The sequence below is a fragment of the Amia ocellicauda genome, chromosome 1, assembly GCF_036373705.1.
Source record: "Amia ocellicauda isolate fAmiCal2 chromosome 1, fAmiCal2.hap1, whole genome shotgun sequence".
Lineage (NCBI taxonomy): Eukaryota > Metazoa > Chordata > Actinopteri > Amiiformes > Amiidae > Amia > Amia ocellicauda.
In genome coordinates, this window is record NC_089850.1 from 25,658,712 (window position 1) to 25,678,266 (window position 19,555).

At 36.3% G+C, this 19,555-nt stretch overlaps 1 protein-coding gene across 2 annotated transcripts in view; it reads left to right on the plus strand.

Moving 5' to 3' along the window:
• Window positions 1–19,555, plus strand: part of akap7 (A kinase (PRKA) anchor protein 7) — a 49,058-nt gene that overhangs the window by 26,549 nt on the left and 2,954 nt on the right. The window lies entirely within an intron of this gene.

The window sequence follows — 19,555 nt, forward strand, 5'->3', positions numbered from 1 at the left end:
TTATTTATACATTTTTTGGCTTTGACCTTGGCTTGTTTGTCACACCCATTATTTTAAGTACTTACTGTGCTAAGGCATACACAATTCAGGTAGTTCTGTGGGTTTAATTCTGTGGTCGCTTTCCAGCTGAGACACTTTACTGGGCTTTTAGGAAGTAGCCTACAGTGCAGTTTCCGTTTCCATTGTAGGGAGTTTACAAATGTTTATAAAATGTCCAAATCCCCTTTAATACTCACAGTTTTCATATTTAACCTTTCTGTCTGCTTTACAAAAAGTTGTGAATGTCTCTAATGCGGAATCTTCGTCTCCTAAGATTATTTTTAATTGAATCCACATGTCTGAGCATGAGTGTTTTATTGAATGATTTTTTTGTAGAACTATCCTGGCTGCTGGGAATTATAGTTGGGAAAATATATTTCACTATTATAAGTGCAAGTACTGTGCCTTTTTCTTGATACAACATGCATGTTATTTACTGTTAAGTACAAACAATAAGAGATTAGCCGGAGCCTGGAAACTGAAAGAGACTTATTGCAAGTGTCATTTGATTTGTATATTTGCAAAAGTAACAGGTTCAAACAGCATGCAGAATTCAACTAAGTGTTATGTTTATAATATGTGTTTGTCTCATGTCAGCAAAACATCTTTGTATAATGCAGCCATTCATTTTGGTGGCTAGACAAAAACAATTAAAAATACATTGTTATGCATGCGGATAAAGCTTTATTTAAAATGCTGACCAAGTATATTGTTGGTAGTGTTGCAAATTATAGGCATTCATTTAATTGCATAGTTTACAACAAGATGATCTGAAAATACATTTTAATGAAGATAATGTGATTGTGGAAATGATGAGTACAGTAAAATATGAATAATATTAAGTAGTTTTCAAATTCACCTTATTTTGTCAATACTTTCATTTGTAGATTCATATATTTTATTAAAGAGAGTAACAGGAAACTGTACACAATAAGTGTTCTTACTAAAATAAACTGTTTATGAGAGGACATAAGAAATATATTATTTGAACCAGTATTTGAAGTAGTATTTAAATCAGAAGTTCAGCAGTGTAATGAGTTGAGAAATATGTTGGTATATCTGACAATGGGTTAGAGAGCCTAGTCTTTGCCTTGATCTGTGTTGGGACTGTAATGTCCCAACTTATTCTAATGTAGGCTTCAGCGCACAATGTATGGCACTTACTAGTCATTATAATATTACATACATATTATGGTAGGTGAATAGTAACATTGAAAGACCCTCTAACTGTCATTCTGATTTTAAGGACAGAAGCAAAAGCAGTATAAGATTGTATTATTATTATTGTATTATATTATTATTATCTATAGCTTTGTCATTTTCATTTAATTGCCAATATCTATGAATTTGCACATGTTACGTCAATCCTACCCCCTGTTTTACACTGATGGGCTATAGTGAATCATGTATTTGCAAAGAAAATTGAGTTACTTGATTTTATTTTGCCTGGTGGCAGGTTTATGCTGGTCAGTGTCAAGATGTGGATCTCTCAAAAATAGGATTTAATTTGTTTCTACTGTGGAAAATGAAATGAAAAATAATCTAATAAATGTTGCCTCAGTATGCACCAGAATCCTTTTGCATAAACTCCCTTGAGCTAAGATGTGCTGCTTGAATAGAATACTATGACTCAGTACTCAGAAATGTGAACTAATAGTTCCAGGGGTGTGTGGAGATGTAGGGATTAAAGATCTGCCATATTATATATATATATATATATATATATATATATATATATATGTGTGTATATATATATATATATGTGTATGTATATATATATATATATGTATATATATATATATATATATATATATGTGTATATATATATATATATGTGTATATATATATGTATATATATGTGTATATGTATATGTATATATATATATATATGTATGTATGTATGTATATATATATATATATATATATAATGTAATTTTATGAGATTTCAGATGTCAAAAGAATATTGTAAATGTTTTTTAATGATAGCCACAGGAATGCGCTTTTTAGTGTCTGCCATTAAGGCATTTTCTTGAATATTCAGTGTTCGTAATAGTGGGATTTAAATAAGTGTAGAGGGAATTTAGATGTACTGGAATATAGAGCAGCCACATTTATTTTATTATCTCTATAAAATGCAGAGGATGCACACAAATGCATATCAATAACACCATATGTTTAAATTGGGAATTGTGGTTTTAATTTGGGGAATTGTTGTCTCGCAATGAATGCCTCACCATTCTTAAATGATAGTTACGCCACTGAATATGAATATACAGTCTAAATTGTGACTTACATTTTAAATTACTTTTCTGCATGAAATTTGTTTTATTTCCCGATGGGACTAATTGTACAGACATTTTATTTTTTTAATTGGAGCTTTCACCTTTTATAAGGTAATTTCAGTTACCTCTTGTGGAATAGAGGTATCAAGGTACCTGAAGTTCTCATGTGTAGAGCAGTAAAATGATAGTGAAATGTAATATTTCCAATTACTCAAAGGAGTCAAGACTAATAAACTTTGATGGATATCCATACATATTAGATTTTCTCTGAAAAGCAAAATGAAGTTCCAAGCATTGATTAAACATAAAATTGAATACAATGCTTCTTCTGGGTCTAGCCAACATGACTCTACTTAATGTGTTTTATTTCAAAATTATGACAAAGTAGGCTACACTGCTACTGCAGGGGGAAGAAACTGGAATTGGAACCATCAACCAATGTCAAATTTGATATTAAGACTCCTTGAATTCCTGAAGTTAAAGCATGCTGTTATTTACAGGAAGGTAGTTGAACAACATTTAGTTGTTTATATAGCTGGGACATTAGGGAGAAATAACTGCAGGGAAAATATTGCCATGGTATTGTCAGGACTTTCTTTATGATGATACGATGAATATGGGCTGGAAAAGTTCTTTGCGATTTCATTTTTAAAATGGTATTCAATTCATATATTAACTCTGCCTCATCAGCTTTTATTGTTAAGGGAAAATACATATAAATGGGCCCTTAAATTACCTTTGGTACATCTTTTATTGCAATTGTTTTATTCCTATTCACAGGAAGATGGCATTCAATTAAAAAATACGAATATTATGAATTGTCCCGTATTAATGCAATCCATTTATCATGGAACCTATACAATTCTGTAAACAACGTATTTCACTCTACATGGATCCCCTCAGTGTGTTGGGTTGTTTTGCATGCAGCGCACTCTGACCCGGCCTCATTTGGAGGAGGCTGTGCTTTTCTGAGCTGCTGAAGCATAATAAAGTGGAGGTCAGCGTTCATACCCAGTGCATGTGTGATTGATGTGTTCTGCCACATTAATTTATGAAGACTGTAAACTGATATGAACTGATGCAATAAACACAGAAACTGGCAATCCTAATGTGGTGGGCTTGGCAACTGGGTTTGTTAAAATGTTGTGCATGTGTTCTATAGGAGGAGAGACACCGAGAAACTATAGTTTAGTGCTGAAAGACCAAATTGTGGCTACTGCATTTCTGAATTATATTCTGTTTCCCAAGGTTTTGACAAAATCCACATTTTAGTTAAACTTTGCAGGGTGAATCTAAGAATATAGGCTGCACGTTTTTAAAAGCTAGTACAAGAAAATTCTGAATGTGTTGTTATTTGCACAACAGTAAAGCTTTGGTGAATGTTATTACTGTTGTGACCTCTAGCCTTTTCAAAGCAGATTTTCTGAAAGGAAGCAGTCTTTTCCGTTTTTATATGTTGGATTAGAGGATTTAAGGGAACTGAAATTGCACATATCTTGGACTCATATCACCACCTTGGACATAATATACTCTGACATTACCAGCTACATTATAATGGTATTTTTTCATCTTTCTTTGCCCTGCTTATCTTTTCTTTAGCTATGTTATACATTTCATCCCATTCTGGAGTTGTGTGTGATTTATTTATTTGATAGAGAGAATATATTTTTAAACATATTTTAGCTGTGTAGTTCATAACATCATAAAAATATAACATTTTACTCCATATCTGAGATATCATTGGTTTTAAGTCTGCAGATTAGGTATGAAATATGTGCAACAACACTGATATACAAGACTTGATTACTAGAAAATATGCATCTTTGTGCAAGTTAATATTTCAGGTTATAGTTATGGTTTTTAACCCCTCCACTCATGGTTGTGTTTAAGTATAAAGCATTGAAATGGTACTGAATTCAAATTGATTGCTATAATATAGATTTTTAGGTAATGTTGATAATTATATCTGGCTGCTTTAGTCAGAGGTCAGTGGAAAAATATGCTACTAAAGAATTACATTTAACAGACATTGTCTTGATCTTGTTCAAAGAATATCTGACATACACTGCCGTCAAAAGTTTTAGAACACCTCATTTTTCCAGTTTTTATTTACATTTATGTCTCAGTTTACTCTGAAATTAAAGCAAAGAACAAATAAACTATTGGAGATAAATCATGGAATCGTTCTGTTTAACAAAATTTAACCCCTTCAGCTGACAAACCCCTTAAAAATGGGTTCCAGAATATGTCATAATTGTAAATGCAGGAGGGGGTGATACTTGGTCTAAGTAGGAATACAGAATCTCAGAAAATATTGCCAATTATGACATATTCTGGAACCATACAGTCTACTGATCAAAATAAGACCATCCACATTTTGGTAGAAGCAACACACACCCGTAGAGAGCTCAAAATGTCAAGATGGAATTTACAGTGTACTAATAAACAACGATTGTATATAACTGGATCTGAACTTCTCTGTGTTTGATAGTATAATAATAATATATACTGCATTCATTATTAGGTTGTTCTGAACAAAACAACCATATTTGCAAAGAAATCCGATCGAAACTGGGTGATCTGTGACCGTCTGAATGAGATGTCATATTAATATTGAAAGGTTTTCTTCTCCCACAGACCCAGATAGAAAATCCATAATTGATGGCCTGCAGGAGCTAAAGTCTTTGTTGTATTTTAAGCTAAAGCATAATATAATAAACCATAACAATTTAATTGCTTTTGTTTAAAAGCTTAATGTCATCAAATGAAAAACAAACCCACTTTATTAAGGTTATTTTTTCCTTGGCTGGAGACATAAGAGTCACTGCAATGGTATAAGTGGGATGCTGTTTCTATCCTCCTTCTAATTATACCTCTGCTTTTAATGTTGTGTACATTAATTGTGAAAATGATATGATTACCTGGCCACACAGGTGACCCATGTGCTGTATATTGTCTTTAGCATTCCTTTGTTGATATTACGTTTATTATAAGCTGAGTTAAATAACAGTTGCTGATTCCAGAACCAGGGACAAAAATAAATAAAAACAATTGGTAATTGTTGTTGTTATTGTTATTATGTTATGTCTTTATGTTTGATTTAAATATTATATAAAGAAAACTGACTAAAATACATCTGTAAAGGAGAAAAAGTTTTTTATTGAACAGCTGACAATAAATAAGAGACCTTTATATGTGTTAATTATTCTCATTATATGCTCTGTGAAGAGTTCAAAGACTGCAATCCTCATAGTATTTCAGAACTGTAACCTCTGTTAAAATTAAAACCAAAATTAAACACATGAAAATAATGGCATTGTTTTTTTTAAATCATTAACTTCCTGTTAATCTGTCAAATCAAAGATAATGATCAATCTTTATTTTTCCTATACATTGAATAGATTAGATTACAAATTATTGTATAACTAACAAATTGCTAAATTAGCATTACCTAAATTTGTGTCATTCACACTCATAACTGTGTAGAAATAAAATGCTTTTATGGTGAGCTATTTTAGTTTATCTCAGAATCCATGTTGATTCTTGTACTACCTTTCGAAAATAATCCCTTAACTCTGCCACGTCAACAACGCAGAAAGAGATAAGCAGTTCAATGTTAATCCCTTCTTAGCAGATTTCATTGTTAATGGTTTCCTTATTTGAGGAAGTTGGTCAATGGAATATTGAAGCAGAGGCATATTTAAGTGGCTCTTAGAACTAAAAAGACACCAATATTTTTAGAACAGGTTTATCATATTTATAATGTATTAGTTTTTTTCCTTCCTTCAGCTGAGGTTATTTCATATGCTGAATTGCAGAGCAATGTTTGTTTAAACATGGCAAGAAAGCTGACTATTTATCATTACTGTTTCAGATCAGTGCCACGAGGAAAGTAGGATTTTGGTAAAAGTAGGTCAGAAACAAAAATATTCAGTGTAAGCCACTGCGTATATATATATATATATATATATATGTGTGTGTGTGTATATATATATATATGTGTGTGTGTATTTTTAAAAATATATATATTCTTAAGCATATGGCAAAATTGGTAAAATAAAGCCTTACAATGAGACCCATATGGTGTCATTCCTCATCCTTACTGTATGTTTCGAATTATGTTTGTATTTAGAAGAATTTTGTCAATTTTTGTCAGGCTTGGCAGAGTGGGAGGAAACTGCAAATTACACATTTTCTAAACTGGAATTTAGTTTCTGGCAGTTAGCAGGTCTAGTTAAGTGAAGTGTTGAAGATCTTTTCAGACCTCAGAAACTAGGGCCTGCTGAGATCTTGCATTACATACAGAAGATCAGGTTGCTACTGTGGAGTTGGTAGACAAGTAGGTGGTGCTCTTCACTCTGTATCAAAACATGTATACTAGTTAGTATGATGATAGGAGACGTTCTGCCTTTCCATAGTCTAGACACTAAACATCCATGTCGTTTTTCACAAGAACAGAGCAGTTTAAACCTGCTGTCATGGCTGGAAAGAAAACAGTCTGAAGGCCTCTTTTCGTCAATAGCTCTAGTCTGTTTTGTGTCCCACTCCCTGTGTGTCACTGTTTGCCGCTTCAGCTGGGAATTTGTTGTAAAACACGGTAGGCCCCTTGGTTGTGAGGAAAGGTACTATATGAATGTAACTTTGGGATATTATCCAAAATATTGGAACTTCAACTATAAATTACAACAATGTTTATATATTATATATTTGGTTTTTATACCCCCCCCCCCCCTACCTTTTAATACATTTACCTTTGTATGTTCAGTTATAATGCACATTTAAAGCAGCTTAGGTATTTGGTAATCTCTCTTGCACCAATATGTTGCCACAGACATTTGCAAGCCTTCAGAATGGAAAAGGTGAACTGCTTTATGTCCTCCATCCATTGTAGCACACCATCCTCCATGAATCTTGATCTATTCTCATGGGCTTCATGATGAAAATCATATATATATTATTTTGAATTATATAATGCTCAAAGTTGGTTACATAATTCTGTATTGATACAGATTCCATCATGGATAAAGGGGTTTTATTAATGATTATCAAACTGCTGTTTTGTGGCCTACTGAGTAGACTTTGTAGGTTTCCTTTAGTACCAATATTTTTGTGAACTTCATATGTGTATTCAAGGGCATTTGTTTTTGTTGTTTTGTGTCAGCTGTGTTTTGTTTACCAGATATGTCTGTTCACCTTTAGGAAAGTAATTCAGTTCAGTTCAGTTAAAAAGATGGAATGAATATGTTAATGTTAAATGTTAATAATCATCAGACTACATTAATTAATATTATATTGTCTGTGTCCAACTGTCTTCTAACTTGTGACTAAAAATGTCACATTGTGATTATTATTGGTAGCCTTACCCATTGGCATCAATGATAATGATGCCTGTATTGCAGTGTTGTGCTTCTGTGGTTTGTTTACTCTTTCTACTTCTTTTTTTTAAATTAAAATGTTCATGCATTTACATAATTCGTCATGTGTAATGGCCTCCAGTGCAATAACACAAGCTGTACTACACATGGTATGTTGCATACTGATGAGACTACTATTCTTGAATACGATGGTTGTTTAATACACATAGTCATAGGATTTAACATATGCATTTTAAGTTAATGTGAAAATGTCCAAATCCGGTTAACTAATAAACATATTGTCACTCTTTCATTGACCCACAGCTTCCCAATGCTATTGGTATCAAAGGATACATACATAGATTTGGTTATATGTTGCAATAAGTTCTTGTTTCTTTGTATAATGTATATACAACTATGATTGGTGTTCAATTATACCTTTTGACATTCAGTGACCAGGCTTTAGCTGTCACTAGATGGCAGCAGTAACCCTCATTTATAAATAATAAAATGCATCATTATACTAATTCCTTTAATATGCAAACATCCCGCTACAATCCATTAAAACATTGACATGGGTTTAGATCTAATAATCCCCCTCTACATTCTGCCTAGCCCAATTATTTGTCATGCAGCTTGGAGTCCCCAAACACATTTGGCTTAGGGTATGGCCTGGATGAGGACAACAACCCCCTCTTGCAGCACTCCCAGCAAACGATTCTTTCTACTGGATGAGCCATCTGATCATCCCCTTAAATCATAATTCTTTCATTAATTTTTTGACGGACTAGGATTAAATCAGAATCTGACCTACTAATCTAAAATTACAAACCTATTCTCAGTGGCGGTATTTCTTCTTCTCATAGGCTTCTCTCCTCTACATATATATGCATAAAAAACACCATCAAGTAGTCAAGGGTTATAATTTGCAATCAGTAGATGGTTCTAAATTTTGGTTTAATCCCTGACATTGTTTTATTGACCTAAAGGAAGATCATTAGATGTCACTTGACTAACAAGTGGATAAAAGAAAGGTTTAAATTAATAAAACCTACTGATATTAAAGTGTTTCACTCTCTACTTATATAAAGTATTCACCCAAAAAATAATGTCCATGATGAACTATATTCTATACTGAACAAAAATATTAACTCAATTTCAAAGATTTTACTGAGTTACAGTTCATATAAGGAAATCAGTCAGTTGAAATAAATTCATTAGGTCCTAATCTATGGATTTAAAATCTTAATTTGAAGTGCAGTTGGCCTGCTGACTGCAGGAATGTCCACCATGTCCATGTCAATTCTGTTGGACATTCCTATAGTCAGCATAACAATTGCACACAACAATTTGTGGCATTATGTTGTGTTTGCAAAACCGCACATTTTACAATGGGCTTTTATTGTACTCAGCACAAGGTGCACCTGTGTAATGATCATGCGGTTTAATCGGCTTCTTGATATGCCACACCACTCGGGTGTATTATCTTGGCAAAGGTGAACGACACACTAACAGGGATGTAAACAAATTTGTGCACAAAATGTGAGAGAGATATAAGCTTTTTCTGCATATGGAACATTTCTGGGATCTTTCATTTCAGCTCATGAAACATGGGACCAACATTTTACATGTTGCGTTTATATTTTCAGTATAAAATTATTATAGTTTCACACCTGATTTACGGAGCAGGGAATTAAAATGAGAATTCACTGGCACTGTACTATTATCAGTCATTAATTTCCTTTGTTGGTCTGTATACAAACAAGTGTTCAGGGGGACATTTTCATTGTGAAACTGTAGAACTTGGTGCCACCAAATACTGCTGCCAATGTGGGCTTCTGACTTGTTTTCTTCGATAACCAAGGATTTACAGGCTACTTTATTCACAATTTAAGGATTTATTTTATTCAAAATTTGTTTTCCTTTAATCAAGTTAAAAACCAAGTCTGATATTTGTATTCACTATTTTCTTTTTTGACAAAGTAATGATCCTGAAATATATCAGGATGCATCTGATGGGATGCGAGTTCTTCTTGTGTTTTATTTCTTGAAGACAGTAATCTGGTTACTCTCACATGTTCAGAACATAAAATGTCCTCAATATGTAACCACAGTTTTACGTAGGAAAATGGCACCCAATAAATTGCTGTCAGGTTAAGAGCTCTCTTGAGCAGTACAGCTTTAAAGATGATATTGCTTTGATGACTTCCAGATGTTTAATTATTTTTTACAAGCTTCTTCAAGAATGGTGTTTACAACAAAAGATCCATTAAAGACACCACAGGATGTTGTTTAAGTGGAAATGGCCTATTTGTTAGCATTCCACACAGACATTAGCATTAAAATAAGTGTTGTCAAAATGGTCAGTGAATTGCACGCCAGACTACATTTGCTCTGCAGATACTCACAGCACTGCCTGGCTATCATTTGTATGCACATATTTTGTGTTTTATTAAATAACCTTATTATGTAAATATATGCATGTGGATAAAAGTCAGCTCCAGCAAAAAAAATTCTATTAGCCAGATTTTGTGGTGTTGTTGCTGTTTTATCTATGGCTACCACAATAATGTGCAGTAGGGTGTTATTTTAATTAACTGAGAAAAGATAATGCTATTCTTAATTTACATAATTGTATTAATAGATTGATGTTAATGGTTTAGTGTAAAGTGTCATGTTTCAGCGTTGTTAATGCCTGCTTGTTGTTGCTGTGACATTTCATATTAAATAAGGTTTCATTAGCTGTATAATGACAAATACAATCATGTGTAGTAGACTCATGTAAAGTCCCTTTTAAACACAATCAATAATAACTGTCTTATTTTTAAGCCATTGGGGACTGCATTGTCAGTTTTATCACAAAATTACCTAAAAAAACAAGGGATTTGATCTTGCATAACGTTCTTGTTGGATTTCTATAATAAATGTGATGAGAAAAACTGTCCTTATTGAATGACAACTTTAATCTGTTTTCTGGCAGTGATCATGTTAAGTAAAATTGAAGTATAGGCCTCTGCTTATGTGTACATGATAAACTGATATTTATTATATCAATTGTTTGTATAACATTCTTCAGAAGGTCTTTTTCATGTGATGTGCCATGCGATTAAGCTCACATTTTTAAACCCTTTGGTCATTTTACTGGCATATAATTATAATCTTTCATGGAGTGCATGTGCTTGCAGTATGCATGTTTTAGATTTAAATTTTCAAAATCAACATATACCCAGACGAAATGGGGGAAATTTAATTTTGAATTAGGAATTATATATCTAGAGTGTCTGCATATACTAAAAAACCTCAGATATGCTCATAACTTTACATTCTTCGGGCACCATCTCATATTACTAATTGCACAATTGTTATACAAGAAAAGAAGTTTCAATGTGTTGTTTAGAATGACTTTGCAAACAGCTACAGTTTATATGGAAAGGGGAATATGTACACATTTGTAGTCCTAACCATGATTCAGAGATGTACTTATTTAACTCTAATATTAGTCACTGTGTGGCAAGCTAGCAATTCATATAACATTTTAATAAAAATAAATACATACATGCATGCATGCATAAATTAGTGTCCAGATATTTATGCCAATGTTTACTGATTCCATTCAGTTTGAACAATGTGCAGCACAGTCATATTATGTGAAATGTATTCGTGCTGAATTGCATAGGAAGCAAGCTAGGCATATGGCATAGGAGCAGTTTCTCACTGTCCATCCTAAAGCAATTACAGGAGACGGCAAGATAGGGAGGCGGAGCTCCACTGCTCACTGGAGCTTCCAGTCCCCCCCCCCCACCACCCGTCTCTCTGTCACAGTAGAGAAAAGCTCATTCCCTCCAAAGCACTGCTGAGAAACGGGTGCTGTTGGATATTTATAAGGTGTTTGCACGGGGAGACAGAAGGAGAGGAAAGTGGGATTTTTTCACAGGGTGTCATGGGACAATTGTGCTGCTTTCCTTTTTCGCGAGCTGAGGAGAAAATCAGTAAGTGATTTCATGCCGTTGATGTGTCGCGATGGTGCTTGTTCAGCATGGCTCATTGGCAGCTGGGGAACAGTTTAGGGACAGAGACTGAGACCAGATTCCTTCTTGATTTTGATGAATATGCAGACTTGCAAGCTGCAGGTTTAAACAGTGCTTTTCTGAATACTAGCAGAACTCTCTTCTCTTACCTTATCAGTGTGCGGCATGAGTTCAGCTCATATGTACATGATCTGTAAAGGCTGTAAACCTGGTCAGGAATTTTCATTATCATGTGTCAACATGAAACAAGCTGTTAGTGATATAAAGCTTAATTTCACAATGGAGGTGTGCCTTTAAAAGAAAAAGCACTTCATTTTAAAATGTAAATGGTTAAATGTATTTATTTAATGCAATAAGTAGTTTTGTATGTATCCTTCAGTGTAATCCTTTTCATGCTTAAACAGTATAATTATGGACGGTTGTCATCGAATTTTGTGTTGAAATAAAATACTCAGAATTAATTGAAATGACCATACCTAGAAATGTATTAGATAATGTTACACAGTAATATCAAGGAGTATTGCATATTCAGCTATGAAAAGATAGCTGAAGCACTACCGTATAAGTGGCACGTACACTGCTTCCTGAAAATATTCATGGTTCCCCTGCTGCTCAGTGTAACCTTGTACCAAAGATGGCCTTTGAAATAAGAAATCATTTATTAGCAAGCTTGTCATATATATATGACAATATATATATATATAGTAGCACGGTTCAGGATTTGGTGTCAAAACCCAGACACAATATGTGAAGTGAAGGCTTCAAATGCAAATCTGATGTGATTGTAGAGGCCATTCATGTGTGCTGCTTATTGGAGCTAAATCTTTGCACCTTGCCTCAGGGTATGGTTCATTCTCTTTGCAGATCAGAAGTAATTTTGTCATAAACTGGGATGTCCTTTATTCTCCCCACTCTGAATCAGTGGCCTCGGAGTCGCACAAATTGTAAATTATAGCCTTTCTGTTCTCGGACGGGGAATGGAAATGGGTGGTTTGACCAGGGGTACTTAGCCCAGTTATGATTAATGTAAATTGGCTTTGTGCTGTACTTAACTAGCACTTCAACTGGAGCAAAAGCATAATTGGAAAGTTGTAGTATAAAACGTGCTAAGCCTAGAAAGGTGTATGCAATATTGTAAGATTCAATATACAAGCGGAACTTGTACAGTTTCTAAAAAGTATGTTCATACATCTTTATGTGTTGCTTCAGCTTATAATTAAGATGTATATCACTTTTCTCATTCAATTCCATCATATAAACAACTTTTAGGATTTTAAAACACTACAAATAATGGAGGCTGTGAAAAGCTGCCATGTGTGCTCTTTCAGTGTTCAGTGTCGTGTCAAAACTGCATATCAGATACAAAGTGGAAAAATTAAAATCTGTTTCACGTCCAATTGTACTTTCTGTAGACAACGTGTTGCTGCGTTCAGGGCTGCAAGAAAAACAGTGAAGACAGATTTTTAATTTCCCCTTTCCAACAAGAGAGGAGATTGATGCACAGTAGAGATTGTTTGTGCAAGTAAACATTCCCACATTCAAAGACAGGCCAATTCAGCAATCTGTAGCAATCACTTTGATCACACTTCAATCATCCCATTTGCCTGCGCTGGTTTGTATGACGAGATTAATGCACAATAATTAACTGTGTGAAGTTTTCATAGTACAATCTGCACAAAGTAATTAATTTTGTCTTGTGTATAATATGAGTCATTTAAAAAGAAATGCTGTCCCAAGACTCCAGCCTGAGGTGACAGTGCCACCTACAATTAAACAAATATATTTGTTTAATCTATGGCCATAATGATCATAATTATTGTATGTGTATATATATGTTTTGTGTGTGTGTGTGTATTCGATGTGTACAAGTGTGTAGTTTATTAATTTGTGTATACATTATTTTTTACAGGATACTCCCATAAATCACAGTGTACAACTGTGGTAAACCAATTCACACAAACCAATTCCACTGCAATATCAAGTTGTGTCCAAACAGAAATTCAAACATTCACTTCTATAGGTATCCAAGCAGAACAAAAGCACACAATGAAAAACAACCTACCAACACATTTATTTTTCTGATATGTTAACAGATTTTATGTTTTTCCATTGTAATAATGAGTGGAGGGATCTGCCAAGTGAACATGGCGTATTTGAAAACACTGATGCAAAATATAGACATGAAAACAAGCAAAGCAATCGTGTACGGCAAATACATTTTTGCATACCCCAATCATCACCCGAGAGAGCTCTCTCTAATGCTGATGTGACTCACAGATTGCTTTTTATTTAGAGAGAGAACGAAACAGCTTTAGCTTTAAACTTTACTCTGAGTGTATGTGTGTGTATTGTGTCACCATGTGGGTTTGGACATGGCTCCTGGGGCTCTAAAGGCAGGGCTCAGGAAACAGTAGGCAGGGATATAATGCAAAAGTAATGCTTTTATTTTATACAGTGCTCTAAAATATATACAGACATACAGAAAACTAAAACAAAACCTTACCTCCTCTAAAGCCTAAACTAAATACAGAAAACCAGTCCTTCTCTACACATTCAACTAATAATCACACAAACACTCGTAAACAATCGGAGTCCATAATCCTAGCCGTAGTCATGTCCAAAGTTCATTACCGTGATTCCAGTCCGTCTTGCTTGCTCACTCTCAGCTCCCTCTTACCACAATCCCAGGCTCTCCTCCTTCCTCTCCTCTACAGGAAGCAACTGGCTTCCTGTAGAGGAGAGGGCTAGTCATGGAGGGAACAGCTGATCAGGTGTTCTGCAGTAATTTACCTCCCCTGGGGTCCGGGGAGGTGCAGAGCATTTCGGGGCAGTCTCTCGCCATGCTGTCCAACCTGGCATCACATTATTCGACATAGAATTGATAGAATGACATTTGTTTGTTTATTTATTTATTTATTTATTGATATTTACTCCCTGTCAGTAAAATAAAAACAATGTGATATGACAGACCCAACAACTTCCTATTTTAATTTCCTAAGTAATGAAACAGGAGGCATTTCTCAGATGGAACTGGAGGGACTGAAATGGGGGCTCACAAATACTTTCAGTTGACACATCCAAATATCTGTCCTTCTAACCGACAGACATCATAAAATTTAATAATTTATAGAAAGCATGCCTGTTAAAATATTTAGGCATTATTTAAATGTTTGGCACATGGTATAAGGTAATTTATGTATTTCTCAAATGTTTTAAATTTTTAACTTGGAATATGTTAAGATTTGGATAAGCTGACTTCCAGATGATGATGTCAGCAACTAAAACTGTGGAAAAGAACAATTATTAATATATATTGTTCAGCTTGTGCCTGGAATAGCCTCTGAAATGCCATTATGGATGAAGGGCATGGTTTAATGAATTACACACAGAATGTGCACAGTGGCCAGGGTGTCTACTGCAAAAACTGCAAGCATTAATTTAAAGACACACCAATTAAAAAAACATTAAAGACATTAAGGCCAAAGCACCAGACGCAAAAACAATATGATTTTAGGAATTAGCGTTAGCTCCCTTTTAATCAGCCATAAGCTAAATTCAGAACTTTGGTAGAAAGTGTATTACACGTTTACTGGAAGAAGTTTATATGCATCGGAAGTCAGTAAGACACACTTAGTGTCTACAGATTGATATTCTTTAAACTAGTTCTAAGGAAGTCTTACTCACTTGTTACAAATGTCTTATAAAACATTTGAGTTAAACAATATACATGACAATAATTCAGTTAAGGACTTAAAGCCACAGTCTCCTCCATAGTGTTAGTTTCAATTCTGTGATGCATTGTTCAGTCTGGACAAAAGCAGTGTGGTAGGAAGCCACAGCTGTTGTACTGGAAACACGCTATTGTGAATGCCCTGTGGATGCATGTGTTTCTGGGTCTCCATCACAGCATAAGTGCCTCCAGACACTGACTAACTTGAGGCACTATCAAAACGGAACCAAATATCAAATCGACAAATTTGTCCTTAGAATTCATATGGTGCTCATTTCACTTGATAAACTTTAAAACCATCTCCTGTCTCTTCTCCTTTATGCTAAAAAAAATAGCTCCGTATGATGGGTTTAACTATGCTTTTATCCCAATTATATAATATAATGCCTAAATGTATTTTTGTATACAATGACAACCTGGCCAGGAAATGTATCTTGTTACTGTTCAGAGTATGAAGGTTTTTTTAAGTGTTCTTTCTGTGCTCTCCTTGAATCTTGTGTATAAGGTACCGTCACACTGAGAGCTTTGCACTCAACCCTGAGAATTAAAGCTCATGCTATTAAAACAATTTGATACAGCTCACTTGAAATTCACATCACTATTCGATTAAATTAAAAACACACATTTAATGTGTTTAATTATCCTCAGATGTGCAGTTAGGTTCTGCAACTGAATTCATAATTCATTTGTACTTGTGCTGTCGGATCATATTGGGCAAGAGTCAGTGTTTTGAACTAATCTGGAATGAAAAGGGATCTTGCAGTGACGAAATTGGTGCAGCAAAAAGAAAAACGTTGTTTGAAAAGTTGTCATTTTCATTGAAGAGAAAGAAAGGGTAGAGGAGTTTTTTTTCTTCCACCCAGGGTTTTATAATGTTCAGAGATGTGGGTTTCCTTTCCTGGTTTTAACTTTTAACGAATATATAACAATATATATTATAATGCCTATATATATATATATATTAACTTACCAGCATTCAGGATCTGACATTTTGATTTTTACTTCCAAAGAATAAGGATTTTTCTGTATTTGAATTTTAAATGTACATAAATTAAATTTTGAGTTCTTTATCAATGTGAGTTATCTTTCAAGTCAGAAGCACTGCCCAATGGGGAGGGGTTTCAGTGCACTTCCGTTGGAACCCAATCGAAACATCTCTCTATCAAAGCTGCCATTGGCCCCTGTGCAAGGCACTCAAAACAGGTCCCTTCCTACTTCCTGTTTGTATAAGTCTGCACAGGAACTTCCTCTTTTGCCATTTCGCCTTTGGAACATCAGGTCGTGAGAGTTCTGTGTGTGTTTGTTCACAACACAAACTTGTGCTTTCGATCGACTGGCTGTACAAATAGTGCTGTTCACCCACCGTTTTGCCACATTTGTCTGTCTCTGTGTGTATTTTTTAGTTAGTTATTAACACCATTCTGTGCCAGCTGCACCCCGGAGGTCCAGCTGCGCTTCGATTTCAGTTTTGGTTTTAAAATACATTATGCAGGGTTTATCTAGTCCTTTTAATATAATTATTGTGATATATTATTTACAGACTAATCGCTGTGTTGGTTTTTGACCACATGGCTTTTTCTCCACAGTGAGAGCATCAGCAGCTGCTGTAAATCCGAGCCCCAGCCACCCAGCCTAAGCCTCGGTGTGTCGTAAGAGATCTTGCCCATGTGAGGTGCTCCTCCACCAGCTTGCGCCCGCACTACAGCCCGCAGCTGCGGCTGTAGGAGATCTTGCTCTCTCAGCTGGCTGGGATCGGACTCTGCTGCGCTACACCGTCCATGTGTGTGAGGCCTCAATTCTAGGCTCCGCTTCGGCTGGTGGCCTACTACCCTCGGCCCCCTGGACCCCCGGACCCTTGACCCCACGTCACCCATTGTCCCCGGAAACCTGGCACACACAGTTTGGTTAAGCCTACACAGCGCTTGTGTCCCACACTCCAGTGTCTGGTTACATAGTGTTCTGTCCAGCAGCAAGGTTCGGTTTCAGTGCAGTTGTGCAGTTGCCTCCGTTGTAGGCCAGTGTAGCATTGCCAGGTGGAGACGCGCTTACAGCGGCCAGTCCCGATTGGCACTCCACCACGTCATGAAGGCGTCCCAGTTGCTGTGTGCCCCCAGTGCCTGCACTGATCGGCGCCACCGCTGCACTCTCCTGCCAATGCGCTGTGTGGCACTCACATCAGAGCATGGAGAGACTGCTCCTCCTCCGCTCACCCCCGCCGTTGTGATGCTTGCAGCTATAGGTGCAGTTAGAATGCCGCCGCCATCGCCGCCATGTCCTAAGACCCTCCATGTTAGCGAGCGACAGTAGGGGCTCAGTGGATCAGAGTTCCACCTCTCCCTGAGCCCCCCTGTCTCCTCCTCCAGGCCAGCAGACTCGGAAGCAGCCACGCATGATGCACATGCTGCTCCAGCTGTGCCTGCCGTTCTTGCTGTGTGCACTCCCATGCAGGCAGCAGAATGAAGAAGGAGACCATTGGAGCAGCGCTTTCCGGACCCCCTCCTCTTCCTCGCTTCAGGTGCCGGCCACCACCTTAACAAGGCCGGAGCCCAAGCGGCCCTTCTCCGCAGCACGGTGCTCATTTACACGACTACACAGGGCTTGTCTTATTAGGTGGCCCCTGTGTATAGTCAGTGCTGTTTCAGAGGAGGCCACCCAGGCTGGCCCTGTGCAAGCCCACTGCATATGTTGTCACGGGTGTGCATGTGTGTTACTCTGCTACCCCGTTGTATACAGTTCACTGAGCCCTGTATTAAGCGGAGGGCATGGAGCTGGTCTCCCCTTGCCCCGCTTTGTGTATGCTTCTTGATCACAACACAGTAGAGGTTACCGTTGCCCACTCCTTGCTGTGCTGGTCAGGCCAGAAGGGGCTGCTCCTGTGGTAAGCGAGGGCACATGAGCTGGTCTCCTGTTGCCCCGCTTCTTTATTTAGCCTTGCTGTCACAGTAGAGCTTGTCGTCACCCCGCTCCTAGCTGTGCTAGTCGAGCAGGAGTTGACTGCTCCTGTGTTAAGCGAGGGCACAAGAGCTTGGCTCCTCTTGCCCCACTTGTGTACTATAGCACAGTAAAGCTCGCTGTCGCCCCACTCCTTGCTGTTCTGGTCAGGCCGGAGGGGGCTGCTCCTGTGGTAATCGAGGGCGTATTACTTGGTGTACACATTTTGAGTAGCTTTGTTAGCTTTTATCAACATTGATCACTGCCATCACCCTCAAAATGTCATTTTTTAAGTTCTACTACGAGCTGTAATATTTTGTATGTATTAATATAATCTTCATTTAACTAACACTGAGGAGATGAATGAATTCCACACTTATTTATTTTGATTGTAATGATCTTGATGTGATTTTATTTCTTCCAAAAAATACTATAATTTAAACAAACAAAAAAAGAAAAACACATAGAATCACTTGGATTTTACCATACATTATCCAAATTACTTCATACTACTTGGCTGAGGTGAATAACATGCTTTTTGGCACTTAATTAGCTAATTTATTTAGAGAGTCTGGTGTTTTGATTTTAGTGTTCATTGTCAATAGGGAATGCTTTGCTTTGTGGTCTTTGAAAAATACAAGCACTGCTCCCAGAATTACATAACAATGTGCTTGCAACTCTTGGGTTCAGTGCTGCATTTATACCCACTACTTTGAAATGCAGCACCCACTGGAGACTTAACTTCATGATTGAAATGGGCAGCCTTAGGTGGCAATTCCAAATGTTTGTGCTAATGTAGCCTAACTTCATACTTGCAAAACAAATTAGCTATGCATATCCAATACAAATATATATGCCTTCTTCAAAAATCTACAACAGGGTACAATACATCCCAAAAATAGTCCAATGTGAAAATTGTATATGGTGTACCTTGCAAATTGGGGAACAAATGGACAAAATTATTTTAATATTATATGCTTCTTCCTAATATAAGAGATGAATATGTATTTGAAGTGTAACTACAGTAATTTGAGATTAGAGAGCATATCTCCTTGCACTGGACAAATGACTTCCTCAGCTCTTCCCCTAGGATACCATGGCTGCTTAACCAGATGCCTTTTCTCGTTAATTGATCAAATATACTTTTTTGAAATGCTGATAATCCAGAATTATATTTCATGGCTAGGGTAC